The sequence below is a fragment of the Platalea leucorodia genome (assembly GCF_965183815.1).
Source record: "Platalea leucorodia genome assembly, chromosome: 18".
NCBI classification, from domain to species: domain Eukaryota; kingdom Metazoa; phylum Chordata; class Aves; order Pelecaniformes; family Threskiornithidae; genus Platalea; species Platalea leucorodia.
Window position 1 is genome coordinate 9,894,349 of NC_138840.1, and position 17,344 is coordinate 9,911,692.

Below are 17,344 nucleotides of genomic sequence, written 5' to 3' on the forward strand. Positions count from 1 at the left end.
AAAAAAAAAAAAAAAAAACAAACCACAACAGAACCGCACAGCTTCTTCCAGCACCCCAAAGCACGCACGGTGCCTCTCTCCCGGAGCAGCACAGACAGGGCTCTCCTGGAACAACAGGAAGGGCTTGCAGCTGACCAGGAAACTTTCTGGTGACTGTTCCTTATCCTGCAGGCTGCACCCCTCTTCCCTTGGGAAATCCCCCGGGGCCGAGGTTTACACTGGACCATTGTTTTCCTGCCACAGCAGTTTAAGGATGAGGGAGCTCTAATCAGGATGCAGGACTAGAGTGTGCTCAGAAAGAAGTCAAGATTGCTTGTACAACAGTCGGGACAAACTTCCAGTTCTTTCTTTTAAAAAAAAAAAATAAAAAAAGAAGAAAACATAAGTGTCCGGAAGTTATGCTTTAGACAGAAAACGCTTTTATGTGCGGGTCAGTGTCTTGAACTAACGAAAATCTCCTTTGCTAACAGGCTGAAACATTGAAGCAACAAACAGCTCCCTCTCGGAGACAGAGAAGGAAACTTGGGTAAACAGCGCTCAGAGCAAGAGGCACGATACCTGCCTGAAATCTTCAAGACTAAGTGAAAGCAAATACATCCCAACTTCTTGATTAATTTAGAAGGGGAAAGAATCACTTTTCTAGGTCAGCTGAGGAACAACCCAAGAGAAGCAGCCAGCTCCCATGTGATAGGCATGCTGATCTGCTCGGGCTGGGTGTAAAAATAAAACAGGAAGCTAACAGCTTGGGGAACATGGCTTCCTGTCACCAACAGCAAAAACCCAAGAACCATAAAAAATCAGCTGTTTGCTCTTGACTTTGAGCCACCCTTTGATAGTCTCTGTGGCAGCTGGCAGCTTATCTTTGAGGTCCAGGAGTCCTTCCTGGATGCTTTTCTATCAGGGTGTTAAGAGGAAGAAGTGGGCATTATCCCTCCTAATTACCTCACAAGCCAGATTTTGAATTGCTAAATTTGACCCATTAAGGCAGAGGAGTTCAAGAGCCGCAGCATACCGGGCACACGGATATCTCCCAGACAAGCAGATGCAGGTTGCCATTTTGCAACGCCTCTACGGGAGGGATTTCGCGTGCTTGTCCCTGCGCAAGGAAAGGGTCCCCAAAACCGCACACCTTACAGAGGAGGGGAGCGAGATCTGCATCCACATAAATAAAAGCAGAGACTCTCTGAGGACTGAAGTCCGTGCTGCTCTTCACCGTGTCCAAGCACTGCAGCAGCCATCAGTAACTGCTGGGATATTTAAAGAACAGGGTGAACTAAGGAAGGACTCTGACCTTCGCTTCTAAATACCCCGTGTTTTATCGATTACAGCCCAAGCCCTACAATCTTTTGTCAGCTTTAGCGCTTTAAGCCAGACAAACTTTCCCAGCTCCCCCCAGACTGCAGTCTGCACCAACAAGCAGCTCTCATAAACAAGGCAGCATTTGCAGGCTGCCTGCATCGAGCTTCTCCCCCGTGCTTCCCCAGGGCTCGGCCAGGGAGCACACGCGGTGGGATCTGCAGAGCCAGAGCGGGCAGCCCATCCACCAAACCCGGCTGGAAACCTTCCAAGGTGCGGGACAGACAGAAGGAAAACAGCAAGAGGAAAAACAAGCCTGTAAGGGGGAAGAGATGGGAGCAAGCCTGTATAAAAAAAAAAAAGACCAAAAACCCCCAAAGATGACAGGTATGCCGGCTCAGACAGACAAAGGTAGCACTAATCGCTGCAGCTATGGGGAGAAAGGGCAGAAAATGGACTAGTACCCCAAATACCCACAAACAAACAAGGCCTCAGAATATGTTGTCTGCATACAGCCCCCCCCAAAGTGTTTGCCTTCAAAGCATATTTTGAAACTAAAAGCAAGCAGTAGTGGTGAAAGTTGCTTTTTTTTTTTTTTTTTAAAATAACAATGGTACAGCACAGGTACATTATGAATTTGCACTGGTGCAAGACAGCAGAGATAAGGGCTAAGAAAAACGCTCCCTTTATAGCCTGGCTCATCCTGCCAGCCACCCCCACCCTCCCAGCACAGCCTGCCACACTCCACTGCAGAATCAAGAGTTTCGCCCTCGCGATCGCTACGACAGCCCTCCTCGCGAGTACGGCAGCATCGCTTCTTCCCAAGGCGACGGGGATGGCTCTGCTGCCCCGCTGCTGCTCCTAACACCAGTCAGGATCCAGCAAGCAGCAGTCAAACTAAAGGAAGATATTAATCCCCTGGACCAGCGGAGACAAGCAAGGCAGGGAGGACAGGACGGGCTGTGGACAACCACCCTTCTGCTCCTGCCGCAGCCAGCGGCCTCTGGGATAAGAGGCATTTTAAAGCAAAATTTCCTCTCCTCTGAGCGGAAGGACAAGGAGCTTCAAGGTTTCCGATGTTTTCGCAGGGTGGAGGCAGGCAGATAGGAAATCTGGGACCTGCAACCAGAGCTTGGTGCCAACTTTAGCAAAAAGAGCAGTCGATGTCCCCACAAGAAGGCATTTCACTGTTAGACCTCGTTTTTCCCGTGAGTCTTTGGAGGGTAGGTATAGAGATAACAGCTAATGGGCTCCTGTAAAACCTTCATGCCTCATGAGTAGGTGGGACAAAGATTAATAGTCTGGATTGGAAAATAAGTGGTGTATTTCGAAAGCAGCAGTCAGGAGGGGCAGAAAATCAAGTGTGGAGAAGGGACAAGGCATGAGAGCAGAGGGAGAAGGAGGAAGCAAAACACGGGAGACAGCACAAGGCATACAGCTGGGGGCAGGGAAGAGACACAGTAAATGAAACAAGGAAGGGGCAGACCTAAAAAAGCTTTCCGGGAGGCTCTTGCTTTTATTCTTTAAGAGAGTCATTAAGAAGCCAATTGACAGCAGGCTACCAGCAAGGGCCATCCAGAACCGCTTTACTTTCAGTGGTCAGGGCATGACAGCACAGCAGTTTTCCACCCCAGCTAGCCAGACTGGTCATCAGGCATTAGTCACTGTCACGTAACTACCGCAGACCATATATTATAACTAAATCCTACCATTCAGAAGCAAGTTAAATGAATTGCGAGGCCAAAAATCCTTATCTTTCAGGCACAGATAAGCGTTTCCACTTGCTTATTAATGTTGAAGATTAGATTTGTTTCAGTACTAGAGTTTGGGGTGCAGAAGCTGTTTTTAAGAAGCTGCAAGAATGGCACGCCACGGGCACAGAGGACCTGCCCCGATCCCACTGTAACGGGAGAGGAGATCAAATATGTTAAAAGTAAAAGGCAACCGCCTCTAAGAAACAGCAAACTGTCTGCAACAGATTTCTAATGAATATGGAGAAAATAAAGAAAGGCATCAAATTGAAACACGGTGCTAGCTATGTGAGGAGGGAAGTGACCTTTGCTGGTTGCAGAGCACCACTGGTTGAGAGAGCTGTAGGGAAACGGGCCGATGCTTAAGTCGTTTGTGTGCCAAATCCACGCACGCTGCTGCATCAATCGACGTTCAAAATACTCATCCTCACAGCCGCCATGCTTCACACCTTCTTAAAAACAAGAAGTAAGGGCTTTTGTTACGGTAACAAATGATTTTTCTCTCCCACTTGAATCAGAACCTTCCTACCTGCCCACAGCAAGCATTTCCTCTGAAGTCTCCAAGTCACGGCTTGAATCAAAGAAGGCTCCAAGCCTTGTTATGACGGCAGTGACTAAAAGCCAAACCATCCGAAAAGCCCAGCTTCGCCCCGTAGCTCTTTTCCCCTCGCCTCCCCACAGCTGTACACTGCCCCACCTCCAGCTGGGCATTGCCAGAATTCCTCATAATTTCCCCTCTCCTGAAACGCTTACGCACGCGTTGCCAAGCCCTGGCCCGCTCCGCAGCCCCGCGCCGGCCCAGGAAAAGTTTGCTGAGCACGACAAAAGCCCTGGAAGCTGAGCTCACCACTCCTACATTCCTACCGATCTTCCAGCCACAACTGGCACCTCGTTTCCAGGATTCACTGGGCTTTTGCTCTGCATCACCCCTCCTATCGACTCCGGTGCTTTCTCACTGCACACACGGTGGGCTCGGACGCCTTGTGTTTCTCTAAGAAAGCAGGATCCATGCACAGTGCTTCTTCACAGGGCTGCGGATCCAACACCCTGCTCCCTCCACAATAAGCTCTCACCTTGAATGCCTTGCTCACTGGTTTTTAAGTGGATTCTGACTTTGGCAATTATTTCTGTAAATACTCTCAGGGCACTGGGGAACAAGCGTGGCACAACACAGGCCCGTAAAGGTGTGTGTGGGGGGGAAGCGAGTGGCAATTTTTGCCTTTCTGAATCCAGCACTTTGAGGTAAATTCAAGATGAGCGTGCTGCTCTAAGATTTCTTATCAGCAAGTCATCGACCGCTCTCCCCATGAGTTCTGCTGTAGCGGATCGCTCAGGAATCCCAGTTCTGGATTAGAATCAAGTACAATTGGTTTGTTTCAAACAAGAACTGCCAGTCTATAAGGCCCTCACACAAAACTGCGTCTTATCTTATTGACTGGAGTTATATAGGTCTGCACAGAAAATTGTACTTGATTCTACATCAAGGAACTGGGATTCCTGAGCGATCCAGTATTAAAGCAGAACAGGGACATTTTAGGGTTGAGTATATTTGCTTTCCAATGCGAGTTCTGTCAACTGAAAACAGCAACTCGGAGCAAATACTCCTTAACAAGCAGTTTGGAGCAGAGCAGAAAACAGCACTGCACAGCAAGAGAGGAACCAGCCCTTTTTTTTTTTTTTTTTTTTTGTACAGCAGGCAGATAGCACAGTCAACACCGCGGTGCAGAGGAGAAGGCAGGCAGGACTACAAGGTGAGATGTGTGTATGCAATGCACACAAAGAGCTGTAAATAACAGCCGAGTTGGAGGGAGAGATCTGGCAAGGTTCTTCTCACTGGTATTTGACCAGCTAGCATAGCATTACTGGGAGTCACCTGGGTAATTCCCCACTCAATGTGACACACAACCTCTTAGATCAGGGACCATCTGCAAATAAATCTGGACCCCAGCAGCGATATCATCTGTCATAGTGTCTGGTGTAGCACAAAGCACCTAAGGAGGACAGAGCTCATTTTGGGGGAAGAGGAGTGAAATTCGGCTTGATTTTCAAGTACGTCGGGGTGACCAATCACCCTGCCCTCAGCAGGGCTTATAAAATCCTCTGCCTGGACACAAACAAGCAGCATAGTCAAGGAGACCAAGCCTTCAGCTAAGCGCCTTGGAGAGCAGCCTTTAGGAGTACCCATCGGGGGATTAGACACACCAGCAGGTTTGGGAATGAGGGAGGAAGGAGATAATCAGATCTGAAATTCCCATCAGTATGAAATGAGACTTAACTCAGTAGCTTGCCAACGCAGACTGACTGTTCTTTCTAATGTCTGTGACAACTCTGCTTCAAATTTCAAGCTTCTCTCAGCAGTAACTACTCCCCCATGTAGCTGTAATGGCCAGAAAGAGATTGGCTTTTATGTAACCCCAAAAGACTAGCAGAAAGGGAAGCAGCAGCCACACACACACACACAGGGAGAACTGGGGAAAAAAAAAAATTCAGCAGAAGGCTCTGCTGAGTGCTCAGGGCTATATCCAAGCTCACAATGCAGCCACAGAGAAGTGGGATGCAGCAATCAGAAATGCTACAGTTCCACACTCAGAGAGAGACCTAGCAATCAGTGCTGCATCCGAGCAATAGGGAGTGAAATTATAGAGCAAACTGCCATGTGATGCCACAAACTACTCCATCCCACCAGCTGTAACAAGTATTCATTCCCAAAAACGCGTCACAGGCTCATCTGTCATTAACAGCCCAGCCTGCCAGCAGCTGAGCAGGAGTCAGCAGCGAAGGGCAGCTGCGGGGCTCTTCCTTTCACAGTGCTCCGTTCTTCCCAAAAGCCACGGGGGAGATGCACGGGTAAAACCCTCCGGGCACCGGGGAAAACGTTGCCCACCACCTCGTACCAGCCGCTAAGACAGAAAGCGGAGGCTGCGTTTTCACCACCATCGCACAAAAGCTTTCCCGAAGCAGGATCTACTGAAGGCATGGGGCCTTCCACAGCCAGCCGATCGCAAAAACACATACACAACCCCTCTGTATATTAATAATCCACTTCAATCACCAACTCGAGAACTTCGCAGATACGATCTGCCAGCATTACGAAAGAGGCGTTTCGGCAATAGCGTGGGGCAAGAGCAGTGCTGCACATTTCCACAGCGATGTTCTGACACTAGGAAACGTCAGCCCTGATCATGCAGAAGAACGAAGCATTGTACAGCACACTGTGGAGTCCTTGAGACAACAAACATCCAGCCCGCCCCGTTCCCAGAGTAAAAATACTCTTTTTTCCCCTCCTCTGTTCCCCCCCCCCCCCCCCCAGTCTGCTGGCTCTGAAAAATGCAAAAGAGGCTCAGAAAGCCATTTTCTGCGGTTTTTGTCTGGCTCGTGCATTATCGTCATCATTTACTGCCCTCAAGGGGATTGCACAGGTGTGACTGAAAATTTGGCTCTTCCTTTTAAACTTTTGTTATCAGCTTTACTGAAGATGATCTTGCTGGAATAAATGCCAGCCTGCTCTCCTGGAGAGGGACTCGCTGGAAGCTGCTGGCAGAAATCAAGCTGGGGGTGGAAGGACGGGGGTGTCACTAACAGGGAACATACAGATCCTCCTAGCTTCTGTCGGAGTGCGAACACAGCCAGCAGTTTGACCTAGACTTTTTTTTTTTAATTCCTAAAAAACACACCATTGCCCTAATTAATGTTTCCATTCATCTAGCTGAAAAACAAGTTAAACAAAGAGGGTCACCTGGTGTTCCTATCAATGCCTAACTAGGATACAGGCAGAACAAATGCATTTAAATAAAACTCTAGAAGAGATGTGACAAGAGAAAGGCAGTTTAGCTCAATTAAAGAGAGCTGTCACAGGGATTTGATTCTCAGAATACAGAACTATTGATTAAACAGGAATTAAAGCTCTGAAACAGAAAGGTTTCAAGGTCTTTGCTGTGAGGATATACATCAGGAGAGAGGCAGGGCTCCTTCAGCGCCAGAAGAGCGCTGGCTTTGTCGCTTCCTAGGAAACAGCAGCAGCAAAGAGAGCGGAATGCTTTCTGTTAAACCTGGGAATTATTTTGGCAAGGATACAAGGTCAGTGACAACACAGAGTAGCATCACAAGCTTCAATCAACAGGTAGCTTTGGTGCGCTCAGGTACAGAAACCCCACTACAGGTTCTCAGGTATTTTAGGAGGAGGTGGGGAGAGGCCTGGTCGGTGGGCAGGTTTCAGTCCATCGGCAGGAGGTCTCCAATGACACCCGGTCTGAGCCCGAGGGTGTCCAAAGCCAACGAGGCTACTCGAGGAATCAGTCTCACCTTGTCCCAGGAGATGAGTCCTGAGCAGCACCCACCACTGGGGTTAGCAGTCACAGCAACCCAAGAGAGAGATGGCTACTAAAACAGGATTGCCGCTCTGCCCCAAAAGCCAGTCCCTAAAGGTCGAGGTTGAAGAGCTTTCATTGGCAAAGTCATCCGTTTGTTTCTGTCCCAATCCAGGCAAAACGAGCTCTGGATAAAATCACAAGATTTCATTTTCCAAGCCTCGAAGTCTGTAACAGCACTGAATTCACTTCAAAAGGTCTTGACTAAAGAGATGCAGTTTAGTCAGCAACACAAGCAGCATCATTCCCAACAGCTTCATTTGGAGGTGCTGCGGGTACCCGAGGCACACGCCGCCGCTGCGGGGATGCCCGCGCAGAACCATGGGCCGACGTCTGCAAATGGTGCGCGGCTGCTAAAGCAAACACCGCTGAATCGCTCATTCCCAGGCTGAATTACTGCTAATGAGGATAGCGTGTTTTCTTCCTCTCCTTCACACCAGCCTCCTCCAGCAAGAGGAAAGGCTTGTGCCTGTTAGCAGTAACAAAGCGCTCGGTGCAAAGCACAACTCTCACAATACATCAGCACATTTTCATTCTAGGGCAGCGCTCGGTAATTAATACGGAAAGAGAGGGTGTGGTTTTTCTTCTAAATGACTTATTCCTGAAGTCTGAACATATTTTAACCTTCCTTTTCAGCAGATAAACTCTGTCTCATTTGCAGCTAAGCTCAGCCTCCCCTCCTTTAACATACACTAAACTATTTTGATTAATGAAAGAGTAGGAACAAACCAGTTCCAAGTGTTTTCTATACAGCTCAACTGCTCTTTCAGTTTCAACTCACGCCTAGATAATTATATCACAGCTCTGAGTGCCCCCACCCTTCTGCTGCACTTGGGGAATACTGGAAAGATAAGTCTTTTCTTAATTATTAAATGTAAATAGCTCATTAAATATAATCCAATTACTTTAATTGTAAGAAAAAGGAAGTAATTACAATATGTACATGTATTCTTGCCCGAACAGTTTTAATATCTTAAATGAATCTTTGCAGCATTAATATTTTAAGTTAACCTTTGACACGGGGGGGGGAAGACACTGACTCCCTGATATTTTCCAGAAGTGTTATATTTCCTGGGATTTCTGTCACAAAAAAACCAAGAGAATAGCCTTGAGCATCTAAATTAAAGTGGTTTATGAACAGTGTCTTAATAAAGTCAAAATAACGCATGGGTTTTCTATGGGGGGGGGGGGGGGGGGGGGAAGACACACATGATGCCACATTAAAGACCCTGAATATGCTTTTTGGATCTCAGAAGTCAAGTGAGATGGGTACTACTATGAACTCAGGAGAACAGGCAGGCCCCCACCAGCACCAGAAGTCACCACGTGTCCGGGGTTTTCCAGGCAGTTCTCCTCCCCCAGGCCTACGGCTTGTCCTGTCCAAGGGCGGGAAGAGGAACCAGGGCTGGGGGAGAAGGGGCCTGCCCCATGTCTGGGATCACCCCATTCTTCCACAGAGGTGCCCAGCGAGGCGACCCCACAGAAACACCAAATCTGGGTTTTGTGCATGCACGAGCCATCTGTGCAACGTGCGGGCACGGCGCACGATCCCAGGCTGCCATTTGGGATTTGCAGGCAGAGCTGCAGGAAGCTGCGAGTAGCCGTCTTCTGGTTTTGCTCAACAGCATGACAATCCTTGGACTCACTTTCTCCATCCGCGCAGCCAGCGGGGCCGAACAACCTTCCAGGCAGACTTCAGCAAGGCCCCACTGTTTCAATCAGCCCCCCTGGTCTGACGGAGCAGGGTCAGATTTCAGCTTGGACGTGGTGACAGATGCCTGTGTAATCTCCTTGGGACGGTCAGAAAAATATTCTTTTTAAGCTGTAGTTGTTTCCATTTTGTACGTTCTGAGCCCAGCAGTGATCTCACCTTACGTAATCTACAGTGCAAACTCCAGACTCTGGACCATCCAAAACTATTTCAGAGCGTTTGAAACCATCACTTTATTGAACCGATCTTTTCGGGAGAGGAGAGATTAGACCGTATTAGGGATGCTAAAGATGCAAGTCTTTCTATCAAAGCTCACCACAAGGTCTATAATAAGCTGCTTTATGGAAACCTCTCATGTGAAGCCAGACCCTAGATGTAACCTCCTTGATACAATATTGAATTCTCAATAGCAACCAAGAGGCTATTTTGTATAAGTTAATTACACACTTTTTAAATTTAGCCTCCAAAAGGGAAGCGGCCAGTTATTTCACGCTGCCCTAGACAGAAGGTAAAGGTTTTACACAAGCTGTGTTTATAGCTATATGCCTTCCTCCAGCAAAGGATCGGCGCAGCAGCTGTTGGTATTGAAAGAACAGGATCTGGGTGTGTGCACGGTTCTCTCTCGCTTTTTTTTTTTTTTGCAGCTGCAAGGCCAAAACCATAAGAGTGTGTGCTTTTTCTTACGGTGCACAAAAGCAGGGTGCCTGAAAGGGAACTCGCTTCCGCTCTGGCAAGCACTCAGCGAACTATTTGCCGGGCTAAGGGGTGGTCGGGGAACTTTCACCCATCCATTCAGCCAGGGCTGCTATTCCCCCTCCCTCCCAATTAAATCCCATTTTTTACACTCCATGCATGAACCGCAGCTACACCAATACATCAGATATTGTGGCTGATAGCCTTCTCTGAATGCCACTTAAAGCCCTCCAGTGCGGAGCTGCCTGAAAGCAAAGCATCATTCATTCTTTGAGCAACAGAAAAAGACTTTTGCTATACAGAGACTTGAAGTAAGACTCTAAGAAGTAGGAAAAGACATCCAGTGAAAGAGGAAATGAGAAATTAAAACCACATTCAGTCTTATTAGCGGTAATACAATAGGTCAACAAAGTACTTCTCAAAACTCCACAGCATGTGAACAATTTATGCAGATCTCGCTCCTATGCGATCAGTGACACCAGCCCATTTGGCTATTACAGAAAAAAGCAAAGATTGTCAGCGGCTATTTTAAATAGCCCAGCTGGGAGGGGAGATGGCTGGAGATATTACCTCCATGCCTTGCAGGAGAGTACACTTACGAGATGAGAACGGGAGGAATATTCCCCCTCCTCCTTTTCCATCTGAAACATTTTCTCTCTCTAGGGATTTCCAGCATCTTATAAGCGAAGCCTCTTTGAAGTACCGCAAAGTGGCATTGCTCATCATTTCAGTAATGATAGTAAATAAGCTCCAGTATTTTGTTGATCCTTTTTCTTTTCCTTTACAAACAAAAGGTCAGAGTCATTAGCCCAGTTTTATGAGTGGGGAGAAATGGAGGCTCAGAAGAGGCAGGTTGCTCTGTAACATCATCGGAAACGTCAGCGAACAAACAAGACAAGAAACCCTAAGCCACAGGACTCAAGAATAGCCATGCTAGGTCATCCAGCCTCCAGATAAGCCAGCATCCTCTGTCCATCGGTGGCCAGATAACAGATGCATAAAAAGTGCATGAGAACAAGGCAAGCACAGAACAACGCTTCTCCCCGCTGTCCTTTTCCACGTTGCAGCATCCTACTGCACCTTAAGACCACACAGAAACAAACACCACCATTTAATTGTCCTTTATGGATTTCACTTCCATAAACCAGTCCCATCAGCTTCTGAACATATCTAAACAGTTGGCATCCATGAAATCCCAGGGCAGCAAGTCCCACATTTATCATATGCTAGGTGAAAATATGCTTCCTTTTATGCCCTTCACTTTACAATTAGGATATTTTAACCTCAAATCTATATGTCTCTTTGCTTCATAAAGGAGTTCAAACAAATGCATCACCATTCATATTAAACAAGCACCTTCCGAGAAGAAGGTTATCTGGCTGCATCAGACAACACAAGAGAAGCTCTCAATTCTTATTGAGCACTTTCAGCAGAAACCAAAATAATAAACTCATGGTTTAGGTTTGATTTATGGCAGCAGTAAGGACAAATTATTTTTAGTGGACAGCTCTTTGTGTGTTGTCCATCCCATTCTCAACTGTGCACCACTTCCAACAGTAACACAGGCAAACCAAAGCCTCCAAGACAACAGCTCAAGGGTGATCTCGGAGCAGCTCCTCTGAAGCAGTGGCACACCACCAGCCTCCCATGCAGAAATGTAAGCCCTCGAGAACACATGCTAACTGCTGCTGCTTCATAGGCATCTCCCTTCTTCCTCTCTTGGCATCGCAGCATCCTTGAAACCACTGCTTCTCCCCAAAACAGGTCTGGGACACTGCTCTGTGAGAGGAGGCGACACAGAAGGTGTCGAAGGAACAGAGCAGGTCACCACTGACCCCGTTCGTAGGAGACCAACTGGGATTCCTGGTCCTTTAAGTTTTCTTCATCAAAGCCCCTGGCAGATGCATACTTGAGACATGCCTGTGCTCCACCACTTCCCCAGTAGCAATGAAATACCAGAAAGCTCTACTGCAATTTCAAGAATTAGGGTAGGATCTAGAGGAACTATTTCCCAGGCCCATTACTACAGCGAAGGCGAGCTCAGGACGCAGAATGTGATTAACACTTTGCACTGCCGCTGCGCTGCTTGCTCAACAAAATAACGTGGAAGTTTGCGTTTCAGTTCTTCTGGAAGGGGACCTCCCCCCCACTGCCTCCCAGGCAGGAAAAAAAAAAGCCCTGCAGATGGAAATACAAATCTTATATAAATCAGGATCAGGCCTGAACCTGATAACCGTCTGCAGAAGCTCCTGTTCGCAAGTGCGCCCTTTGCAGCGAGGCCTGATGAGCAGCACTGGTAGCCTCCCCTCCTCGAAAAGAAAACACATGGTCTTTTTGTTACACAGAGTTGCAAAAATACAAAGGAAGTAAATGTCATCGGGGTGGTTCTGTTCTGAGTAGCCATTTGCTTATTACCCAGAAGCCATTTCCACATGCCTTTTTTTAAATCCAGTGTTTATAAATACCTAAAATATTTACATAAATGTTAATCTGCGGTAACTAAGGGCCCAATCTCACAAATATTTATCCTTGCACAGTGAAAATAAATATTCAAATACACAATTTCTTACTACAGAACCCACTAGAAGCAAAGAGTGCTGCTGAAAACAGTAGGACACCATAAGACAGGCTGGGAAAATAGTTGCATTTTGCCTTCCTAGATTTCCGCACAGTGAAAGTGTCACTTTTGGTTTGCCTCCTGGGCATTTTGTGCGCCATTACTTTAGAAACCATATAAAGGAGCAAGCCCAGTGCCGAGCCATCAGACACTGGCCTGTTGTGGCTGTTTCAGCCCTCAGAAGCAGCTTTTGGCGGGGTGTGTTTTTGCCGGGCGCTGGTGCCCCATTCTGTATGGGGACAGCGGTAACTTTATACGCAACACATCAACGCAACTGCTATTCAGTCCTTTTCCTCGTTTGTGACCGACTCATGCAGCACACGCAGCAACGTATTTCGCTCCACCGAATGACCAAGGGCTAAGTATTATCATCAAACCCAGCAGAGACAAAACAGAAACCTTACATTTAAAGTTATTAAACATTTGAGTCCAAAAAGCCCACAGAGAGAAGCTATCTAGAAGGATTAAAGCAGAGTCTTACACTTGTTGAAATCTTCCTTATTACAGTCTGTCAAAGAAAACTAACCTGATTTTGTGGAAACATTAATCCTAACAACCTTCTTTGTTCTTCTATCACCACAAAAAATAAAATAAAAAAAACCAGGAGACGGATTTGCAGCTGTAACTGTATGCATATGAGGCAATCACTGAAGTTTTAACCCCTCCACCCACACTACGCGATTATCTAAGCTTTGTGAATGAAATCAACTTTTCCTAGACCAGCCCTGAAGAATGAGATATATTCAAAGCATGCCGAGAAACTGGGTTGGTAGTTATCATAAAGGTTGTATTCTTGTTAATGAATCACTGCTCACAAATACCTTCTGAGCTGTAACTTAAAAATACACCATTTCTGTTCAGTGTGTCACATTATTCATAGGGAGAACAGTTTTATACTCTGCTTAAAAGAACTTTACTATTAACTCATCACTTCAAACCCCAGCAGTGATATTTCTAAAGAAACGAGGGCTGCAGCTCCAGCCTCTACCCTTCTTCAGTAGGATACCCACTTCAAATAAGTCTTGTACAAAATAAAGTAGCCAGAAACAACGCTGTATTTCCTCTCCCCGCCCCGTAGCCTTAGCGTGCATCCTCCTCCCCACGCCCCCAGCATAGTTTTGTAAAACCAGAGCGTGAAAGATTTGTTAGGAATGTAGACCGGACAGAAGCTAAAGTGGGGAACGGGGGTGAGCCCGCAGCCAGAAGTCAGGCGGTGGCATGGCACTGCTGGCTTTTGGCGGGGCTGGGGACAGTGTGGGAACGGTGAAAGGAAGCAGGGGTCTTGCTAACGTCACCGTGCAGCGGCTTGGGAAAACCTGATCAGCAGCAGGCAGCTTGGAAAGGCTTTTATCTTCATAGCTGTGAAGAGGAAGGAGTCTGACAGGCACGAGCCATCAGAAGGTTGGTTTTTTTTTTTTTTTTTTAAATAAAGAAGTGGAATTTGGGGCATTCACTTTTTGAACTTGTTGTCAGACAGATAAAAAAATATCACATTATTTCTTTTTAAAAGCAGTGAAAATATGCGGTTTAGGGAAAAGTTTACATTCAGTTCACCCCTGGAAGTTTATCCTCTTATAACCCATCCTTATTCAGTACAGCAGTACGGCTTCACCCTGCTTCAACTGGGCTACACAGGGAGCTGGTAAACCTGCTCCTCACCCCAAACAGAACAGGGCTGTTAACCAAGTAGAAACCGATGCTTTGGAAGGTAGAAGTCCTGGGTCTGATCCCCACCATCACCAACCTGCCCAGGGACAATATTGACAGCTGTAGCTTGACCAAAGATCAGCACTAGGTGGGCCTCTCAAGCTTGGGAAGGGAAAAAAAAAAAAAAAGAAAAAGAAAAAAAGCACAGAACTGGAGCGCCTGGCTTGCTCCACCCCACTTCCTGGATAAAGCTTGTCCTTGGCTGTGAATGCAAGTAGATTTTCAAAGTCACTCTATCAACATGCTGTCTGTGTTTTCAGTGGGGAGATGTTAGCTTTGGTTTGTTTTTAACTAAGTTTTGGATTAAACTCTGTATCGGTTTCTATGACAAAAACCCACTCAAGGTCAATAAGAGACAAATCAGAATGAAAAGTGTCGCAACACACCATTTTAAATTCCTGCAGCATTTAGTAGCAACTGATTCTGCAGATGTTTAAATGGGTGGAAAACATAACTACTCCCCTTCCTCATGTGACCAAGCATACAGACTTTAGTACTTCCCATAAAGTAGCATTTTGCACCAGCTTTGTCACCAGGAAGCACAGCACACACACCCTGCTGGCTTCTCACGTCTTTTACCTTCAACTTTTCCATCTCACGAGTCTTTGGGAAGGACACGCAAGTGTGAGGGTTACAGAGGGCTCCATCAGTTACGACCCTGTCTGCAGCAGGTGTACTTAATAAAAGTTTTTTAGCATTATTAGTACCATTTCATATCCACTAACATCTGCAGTGCTGAAAGACTTAGACTTTCAGTATTTGCTAGTGTCTTATCGAACAGGCCTGCTCCTGGCATTAACACATCATGCAGTCAGTCCCACCAGTACTCTGATCCATCTAGAGGTGCCCAATTCTGCTGCTGCTACTCATGAAAGTAAAACAGTAATGCCAAATGTGAAACTTTTGGCAGGAAAAAAAAAAAAATCCTACCACAGGAAGGTCCTTGAGGTCAAATAACAACCAGCAGGGAGGAGCTGCAATCTCTTACCTTTCTCCAAAGGACATATGCTATTTGTATCCCAAAGGAATAACCCCAACACAAACCTAAATGCTGGTGAGGTACAACCCCAAGGACGTTCCCTAACAACTTACTTCTTCTCTGGAAGAAATATGGTCTGAGGTCACCAGCAGGTCAGCGCCTTTGACTAAACTACCCGACATATCCCGTTACACCCTTCAGAGCTTCCTTTCAGAGAGAGTCTAGGGATTTAATATTGGGGAAAACATTTTCCAAAGGACGCTACAGCACCCACACAGCCTCACCCCAGGTAGTTTTACGTTTTGTGTGCCCATAGTTAACAGCCAAGGGGCTTACGCACATCCTTGAGGCACAGCCAGGCGCCCCGAAGGATGCACCCACTCGTGGGGCAGGAAGGCAGCCAGGAGGCAGAAGTTGCTTTCGCAGCAACGCTGTGCGAGCGCAATCACCAGAACTTGCACCAACAGGGGCAGCCAGCTCACACCCGGGCAGACGGACTCGCACACAGACACGGACGCGTTTCCAGGAGCACCGATGTCAAACCCAGAGAGCGAGGGCTGCAGCCGGCCCGGGCAGGCCGGGACCCCGCCCCGCTGCCCCTGCTCCAGGGGGACCCGCACCCCCCGCTCCCCCAAGCCCTTCCCCGCTCGCTCAGAGCTCTGCAGCGGCCCGGGACGGCAGAGGCTGGCGAGGCCTCGGGGAACCCAGCAGACCGGCGTTTCCTTGACCCAAGGCCGGGCCCGGGCCCCTCCCGGGCAGGCCGGCGCTCCTCCCGCGCCCCAGCCCCTCCGGCCGGCCCGGGGCCCACAGCCTGCCCCGAGCCGCAGCCCCCAGGAGCGGCTGGGCAAGTGGCGGCCCAGGGACGGAGCCGGTTCCTCGCCCCCGGCCCCGGGCCGGGCCAGGCCCGCCCCGTCCCCCCCGGCCCGGGGGTCCCCGCCCGTGCTCACTATCTGGCAGGAAACGGTGCCCGGCTCAGCCCCGCAGCTCACTCCTTGGCAAGGGCCTAGCGGCCCACCCCAGCGCCTCCGCCTCCCTCCCCCGGGACGAGGCGGCCCGGGAGCCCCGAGGAGCCGCCGCTCGCCCCTCTCGCACTCACCCCTCTCCGCGGCCGTCCCCTCCGGCCCCCGGCTCGCTACCAGCAGGGCGGGCCAGCCCGGCCGGCCGCCATTCCACGGCTCCCCCTCCCTGCCCCGACCGAGCCTCGCCCCGCCTCCTCCCGGCCGCCGGTCCGCTGCGCCATTGGGTCGCCGGCCATCCATGCTGCCACGCGATTGGTCGCGTCTGGATGTCTATCAAGGCCGCCCTACGCCACTTGCGTACGAAACTGGAGCAGCAGAAGAACCGCACCCAAGGCGGCCGCGCAAAGAGAGTAAACACGGAGGAACGTACCATTGGGGGGGGACGGGGGACGAGACGGGGGGATCCCCGCGCGGATTTGGGGCAGAGTCCCGGGGCAGAGAGGAGAACCGCGACACCACGCACAGCCACCACATTCTCAAAATACGCGTCTGCGTCTGTGAGTGCCTGAGCTCCATATTCTTCCGGGCGGCTTTGGAGGAAAGGGGGGGGGGGGGGGGGTCTCTGTCTTTTCCGCCCCCCCTCCGCAGAGCTCCGCTTTGGTGTTGCCCTTCGCCTCTATGGTCTCACGCCCTGCGAGGAAAGTTCCACCTGGGGGAGCGGGGGTGTCACTCCAGGGCGGGGCGGGGGCGAGGCGTGGGGCAGGGACGGGGCTGTGGGGCAGGGCAGGGGCTGGGGCTGGGGGGCAGTGACCGGGCTGTGGGGTCGGGGCAGGAGCTGTGGGGCGGGACTGAGGCTGTAGGGCAGGCACTGGGGGCCAGGAGTGTGGGGTGGGGGTGAGGGGTCAGGGCCGGGGGGGACAGGGCTGGGGGGGGGAAGGGGGGCTCGGGGGGGGGGGGGTGGTGGCAGTGGGGCAGGGGTGCAGGGGTGCAGGGGCCAGGGCCAGGGCCAGGGCTAGGGCTGGGCTGGCAAGCAGGACCAGAGCCTGGCGCTGCCTTTCCTCCTGCCGCAAGCCCTGAGGGGCCCCGTCCACCTCCAGCCCCCAAACCAGGGTGGGGGGTCCCCAGCACGGGGCCACCCGGAGCTGGGGGCACGGGGATGGCCAGCTGCCCTCCTTGCTGGGCGATGGCTGCTGGAAGCCGCCGTGTGACTCTGGTTTTGGCTCCCGCTGGGGTTTCTGCCCATGGCCTGACGAGGCGGGGAGCC

At 49.6% G+C, this 17,344-nt stretch overlaps 1 protein-coding gene across 4 annotated transcripts in view; it reads right to left on the bottom strand.

Moving 5' to 3' along the window:
- WASF2 (WASP family member 2) overlaps positions 1-16,321 on the bottom strand; it is a 32,809-nt gene extending 16,488 nt beyond the window's left edge. For 2 of the 4 annotated variants that reach the window (XM_082329533.1, XM_082329530.1), the window contains exon 1: positions 16,218-16,321. The gene's annotated coding sequence lies outside the window, so the exon portion shown is untranslated. Of the gene's footprint in view, positions 1-39; positions 348-3,352; positions 3,440-16,217 lie in introns of those variants that run through there. The other 2 variants (XM_082329532.1, XM_082329531.1) reach the window with 2 other exon arrangements.
- Positions 16,322-17,344: the final 1,023 nt, after the last annotated feature.